The 7,500-nt window shown below is 31.9% G+C and overlaps 1 protein-coding gene across 5 annotated transcripts in view; it reads right to left on the minus strand.

Annotated features, from left to right (window-relative positions):
* LOC149130841 (anosmin-1-like) overlaps nucleotides 1-7,500 on the minus strand; it is a 779,297-nt gene that overhangs the window by 308,704 nt on the left and 463,093 nt on the right. The window lies entirely within an intron of this gene.

A 7,500-nucleotide genomic window follows, 5' to 3' on the forward strand; every position in this document is an offset into this window, starting at 1 on the left:
ATCTATCTATCTATCTATCTATCTATCTATCTATCTATCTATCTATCTATCTATCTATATATTTGTCTGTCTGTTTATCTATCTATCGATCTAAACGCACATACACAAACACACACACACGCAACCACACATACACACAAACACGCACACCTAAGTATGAATCTTCATAGAATTCTCCGCATGTTTTTCTCTTTTAGACCATTGGAGATGAGAATTGAAGAATTTAACCTATAGCAATGTTCATTCCGTAGATCAGCTACTCCAAGAACACAAAATGACTTCAGTGCTGCTAGAAGTAGGTGAAGTAGGTAAACAGTGAATAGGTAGCAGTGGCAGCCGCAGCAGCAGCTGATCGTAGACAGGAAAGGGCTACAGATGAATAGAGGTGATCATCCATTGGCAGATACCTGCGAAATCACGAAATGTCATCTAATTGAATCTCATCAAATCGATTGCTTTCGATAAAACGTTTCATTCGATAATTGTATATATATATATATATATATATATATATATATATATATATATATATATATATATATATATATATATATATATATGTATATATGTGTGTTTATGTGTTTGTATATGTATGTTTAGGCATATATATATTTATATATATATATATATATATATATATATATATATATATGTATATATATATACATATGTTTATGTATGTATAGGTACAAGCATGTATTTGCATGCATAAGTATATATATGCATATACATACATATATGTGTATTTATATGTATATATACGTATGTATGCATACAAAACATATATATATACACACGTATATACATATATATACATCAATGTTGTATATAATTATATATAATTACACACATCGTACTTGTCTTTCATGTGCGTATATATATACATACGAACATATATATATATATATATATATATATATATATATATATATATATATATGTATATATGCGGAAGTGCATCCATTGGATTTCTTGTTGAACACAATGCTTTTGAGTGTATAACTTCCGCTATTATGTGTGAGTGCTTGCGTAGTCTCTTGTGTGCATGCGTGTGGGTGTACTTAAAGGACCGTGTGTGCGTCCATGTGTCTGTACATATGTATGTGTGCGTGTGTATGCGTGTGTACATATATATGAATTTGGGTATACCTCTGTGCAGAAGAAAATCTTCAACACGCAACAGCAAATTCTACCGGATGTTTATATCTTCCTCTCACGTCTATTGACTGCAAGTTACCCCACCTTCTTCTTCGTATATAGACCTGCCTGAAGGTGCCTGTGCGTGCATGATAGTGCGCACACGTGTGTATGTGCGTGTGTGTGTGTGTGTATGCATTTGTGTGTGTTCTATATATTTAAAGAGACATTTACCATATATATATATATATATATATATATATATATATATATATATATATACATATATAATACAAATACAGATATAAATACCTATAATGTTTTATATATATGTATATATATATAATGCTTTATACACACACATACGCACATACACACACACATACACACGCATATACAGATGCATATATGCATACATATATGCATATATAACGTTTTATATATAGATATGTATATGTAGGTAGGTACGTATATATATATGTATATATATATATATATATATATATATATATATATATATATATATATATATATATATATATATATATACATATATATATTTATATATACCTTTCATCTTTTACTTTTAACAGAGATTTTACTGCGGCAATGCTGGAGCAGACTGACCCAGGTACTTACTTTTAAGTCTGGTACTTATATTATTGGTTCTCTCTTGCCGAACAACTAAGTTACAGTGATGCAAACAAACCAGCACCGGTTGTAAGACGGTGGCTGAAGGACCAGCACGATGCATGCACACAGACATATAAAGCACGCACATACGCGCGCACGCACAAACACACGTGTCCGCTTCTTTCTAACCACTTTTATTCATTCTTTTGTTTTCTGATGAATGACTAGCGTTAGAAACGTCACACTTTCTCTTCTTTTTAAGCGTTAAAATGAAACCGCATTCGTTAGCATTACCGTTTCTATAGGTCCTTTCCTTTATGTTATCGTTCTGTCTCTCTTTACAGCTTCCTTTCAATTTCTTCATTTTTCTTGCAACCCTTTTTCGCTCACATTTTTTATTCCCCTTTCCATATTCACAATCTTTTCCTATTTTTTGCCAATTATTCAAATCCTAGCTATGTTACTTTTCAAACACTTTATAACAAATGAGCTATACTCTAAATGATATATATATATATATATATATATATATATATATATATATATATATATATATATATATATAGATAGATACATACATATATATACATATATATATATGTATATATATATGTGTATGTGCACATATATAGATACATATGTACATATATGTAGATATATATGTATATACAAATATATGTATATCTACATATATATATATATGTAGATATAGCCTTGTTTTTTCTATCTCATTACGAAAAGTAAATCTTCATATATATATATATATATATATATATATATATATACATATATTTATTTATAAATGTATGTACACACACAAATTCATCCGTGTGTTTGTGTGTGTGCTGTGTGTTTATGTTTGTACATTTTATTTCTATCTACACAAGTTCGATGTTAATTCTTTTATTCTTTGAAGAAACTCCGAAAGGTGGAATCTACAGCAGTTATACTTGATTATACCTTGTCTTCAACAGTCATACTTTCTTTGTTCATGCTGAATATAGGAGGTTAAAAAAAAAACTGTGCCTTCAGTAACGTATCCTCCTTTTTGGATATCAAAGCCATGAAACAGAATCGTTACGGTAAATTACTAATCTCCCGTTCTTGTACGCAATATATAATGCGCTATAACGGTGGTGAGCTGGCAGGATCGCTAGCACGCCAGGCAAAATGCTTAGTGGCATTTTGTCTGTCTTCACGTTCTGAGTTCAAATTTCGCCGATCCGATGTCGACTTTGCCTTTCATCCTTTTAGGGTCGACCAAATAACTACCAGACGAGCACTGGGTCGATGTAATCGGCTTAACCACTCTACCGAAATTACTGGCTTTGTGCCAAAATTGGAAAACAATATATTATACAATTATCTCTTTATTGCCCACAAGGGGCTAAACATACAGGGGAAAAACAAGGACAGAGAAAGGGATTAAAGGCAAAGTCGACCTCGGCGGAATTTGAACTCAGAACGTAGCGACTACAAACTCGTTTACTTCATTCATATATATATACATATATTCACACAGCGTCCAATTCTCTAACGGTTTTTTTCAAATGAATCAAGTCATAACCTTATCCATCTATTGTTTTCATAATCGGTCATAATGTCTTACGTTTAAGATGATTCCCATGCTTTCCCTGATGAGAAGGTTACAATTTTAATATCAAAGATCCCTATGGATCACACAGGTTGTAATCCTTTGAAACATATGTAGGAATAAAGTATGCAATTATAACATGCGTTTTCTCCATTCCTTAAATTCTTAAATATATATATATACATATATGCATTCGGTGCGAATGGTTTTGTTATATGCTCCCGTATTTTACAATGGTGTAAATAATAATAGTGGTATTTTTATATAAGCTTAAAACTTATGCCGTTCGCCGTGCAATGACTAAGGAAAATAGTTTAATAAAGGGGCATATAAGCCCTCGACAGAAAAAGAAGGCTTATATATATATGTGTGTGTGTGTGTGTATATATATATATATATATATATATATATAATATATATATATATATATATATATATATAAATAGATATATATTTATGTATCTATGGTTTGTATGCACGCGTGTATATGTGTATTATTTAAGACTTATCCGTTTTAGAATTTAACCACTCATTGAAAGAGTTTTACGTGTCCTGTTTCTCAGTGAAATTGTATACGTATTTATGCATGCATGCATGCATGTGCCTGTATATATATATATATATATATATATATATATATATATATATATATATATATATATATATATATATATATATATATAATATATATATATGTACATGGATGTATATATGCATATATATACGCGTGTGGAATTGTGTGTAGCACGCACTTTTGCGTATACACACTCGCTCTCATAAAACATATTCATATATATATATATATATATATATATATATATATATATATATATATATATATATATATATATATATATATACTATATACATATAACATATACATATACATATATACACTTACACACACACACACATATATATGCATACATATACATGTAATATATAATATATTATTGATGACGGCATGAAAATCAAAGTGATGAATCACAACTACCTATTTCCAACCTAATCGATAACCCACTCATTATGTGTCTATCTATTATCTTTATATTTATTTATTGATAAGCTCAACATGTCTATTATAGCCTTATATTGTCCTTATTATTGTTTGTGTTTGTTGCTGTAGACGTCGTCGTCGACGTTCGCTGTCGTCGTCGTAGTAGTAGTAGTCGTCGTAGTAGTCGTAGTAGAAGTAGCAGTAGCAGTAGAGATAGTACAGTTGCAGTAGTTCTACTAGTGGTAGTAGTGGTAGTAAAGTTATCGTAATAGTAATATTCATAGTAGTAGGAATAGTATTAGTGATAGTAGTAGTAGTAGTAGTAGTAGTAGTAGTAGTAGAAGTAATAGTAGTATTTTTTATTCTTTTATTCTTTTACTTGTTTAAGTCATATGATTGCGGCGGTGCTGGAGCACCGACTTCAAGGGGTTTTTAGTGGAACAAATCGACCTCAGCTCTTATATCTTTAAGCCTAGTACTTAGTCTATCGGTGTATTTTGCCGAACCGCTATGTTACGGGGACGTTAACATACCAACAGCGGTTGTCAAGCATTGATGGTTAGGGAGAAACACACAGGCACAAAGACGCTCACACATAGATATATACACATTCACACTCACACACACACATACACACACACACACATATATATATTCTTTTATTCTTTTACTTGTTTCAGCCATTTAACTGCGGCCATGCTGGAGCACCACCTTTAATCGAATAAATCGACCCCAGGACTTATTCTTTGTAAGCCTAGCACTTATTCTATCGATTTTTGGCCGAACTGCTAAGTTACGAGGACGTAAAAGAATAAAGGAATATATATGTGTGTGTTTGTGTGTAAGTATAATGCCTATATCTATTTATCTATCTTTCTATCTGTCTGTGTGTCTGTCTGTCTGTCCGTCTGATCAACGAAAGAAAAAGTAATTAATCCAGTGAGAGATACATATTATTTAATGTACATACAGCATGCAGTCACGTGCTTTTAATAGTTTCATACGTTGGAGATGTAGTCTGTAAAACTTTTCAAAGGTTTATCATTTAGACGTACACGAGCATGTCTAGATATGAAACGATATGCATGGGAATACATTCATAAAACAAAACATATGAACCTGCACACATACATGCATGCATCCATCCATCCATCCATCCATCCATCCACCCATTCATACATACATGCATGCATCCATCCATCCACCCATCCATCCATCCATCCACCCATTCATCCATCCATCCATCCATCCATTCATACATACATGCATACATACGAAAATACCTTGCTGATGTTGAAATTCGAATGAAGAAATCTGTCTCTTTCTCTATTGGCAAAGGATATTGGAAAGAAACTGAATAATGACAGACAGACAGACAGACAGACCTACAGATAGACATCAGACTGTCTATTCGTGACCCAGGGAGGACCATCACTGACCATGGTCCAATGCAAAATGCTATCATTGTTCTGCAAGAGGTTATTGCATTTGCGGTTACCATGCTCGCTGCCGTGCATTCCTATTCGTGCAGGTAGCGGATAGTTATCTCGCCGGCGATCGCATAATCTAACGTTTAAGGTGCAATAACGTTTGCACAGCATCTCACAGACCTTCTCAACCCTACTTGCACACACACAACATATAAGTGCATACATACGTAAATATTTCTATATGTATGTATGTATGTATATATATATTATATATATATATATATATATATATATATATATATATATATGTGTGTGTGTGTGTGTGTGTGTGTGTGTGTGTGTATACACATATATGTGTATATGTATATGTACATACACACGCGCATATATAAGCTAGCGGTCCGGTCAGAGAAACCGATAGAGTAAATAGCAGGCGTAAAAAAGTAACAAAGTTCAAAAGTAATATGGCGAATTTCTTCGACATTGACCCTTCAAGGCGGTGCCACAGCATGGCCGCAGTCCATTGACTGAAACAAGCAAATGAATAACATAACAGCTATATGATCGTATACACTTATATACATGTATATATGTGTGTATATATATATATATATATATATATGCACAGTTACATATATGTATGTGTATGGATACGTATATATATGTGTGCGTTTATGTATGAATATGTATACGTATTTATGTATATATATGTAGGTATAGAATATACAGCTCCGACGAAAACACCAATACATAATTAGAAAGTTCGTTTGTTGACTCAAAGCAATAAATATTCAAAAGACGTTTCCCTTTAGATTTATCTGGCAATAAGAATAATACGCTGTTTCTGACAGCCTTTACTAATATATTCATATCTATCTATCTATCTATCTATCTATCTATCTATCTATCTATCTATCTATCTATCTATCTATCTATCTATCTATCTAATCTATCTATCTATCTATCTATATATATATACATATATATATATATATATATATATATATATATATATATATATATATGTATATATTTGTGTATCTATCAATTTGTCTATGTATGTATGTATGTATGTATGTATGTATCTATCTATCTGTCTATCTGTCTGTTTGTCTGCTTGTCTGCCAAGCCTGTCTGTCTGTCTGTCTGTCTGTCTGTATGTATGTATTTCTCTATACAGATATGTTTGTATTTTCATATGTATATATATGTATAAACATACATACATACGTATATATATATATATACATACACACACACACACGCACATATATATATATATGTACATATGAATGCATACACACACATATATAAGCATCAAAAACGCAACAGGGTAAATCTGAAATCGTCAAAGTGGTCTATTTTAATTACCATGCTGAAAGTGCTCAACGCGTCATCATATCTAATTATAAAGTACTCCGGAACTATGACATATGCCTAAAGTTATGAAATAATAAAGAACTGAACAAGTTTCGGGTACACTACAAAAATAAATTATAGGAACTCTTCCTCAGTATCTCTTCCACGATAAACATTATGTCTTTGTGACCGTTCAAATCATGTGAAGTTGTGGAAAAGACCGTCTTTCGTGCTATTCTGTGAACACATAGCAGTCGGTCACGGGGGACGGAATACAAAACCGACTGAATGAGAGAAAATGACTAAGTTGTAGAATTAAGACCAACATACACACGTACGCACGCACACAC

This window comes from Octopus bimaculoides, chromosome 27 (assembly GCF_046866305.1).
Source record: "Octopus bimaculoides isolate indiv1 chromosome 27, ASM4686630v1, whole genome shotgun sequence".
Taxonomy (NCBI): Eukaryota; Metazoa; Mollusca; class Cephalopoda; order Octopoda; family Octopodidae; genus Octopus; species Octopus bimaculoides.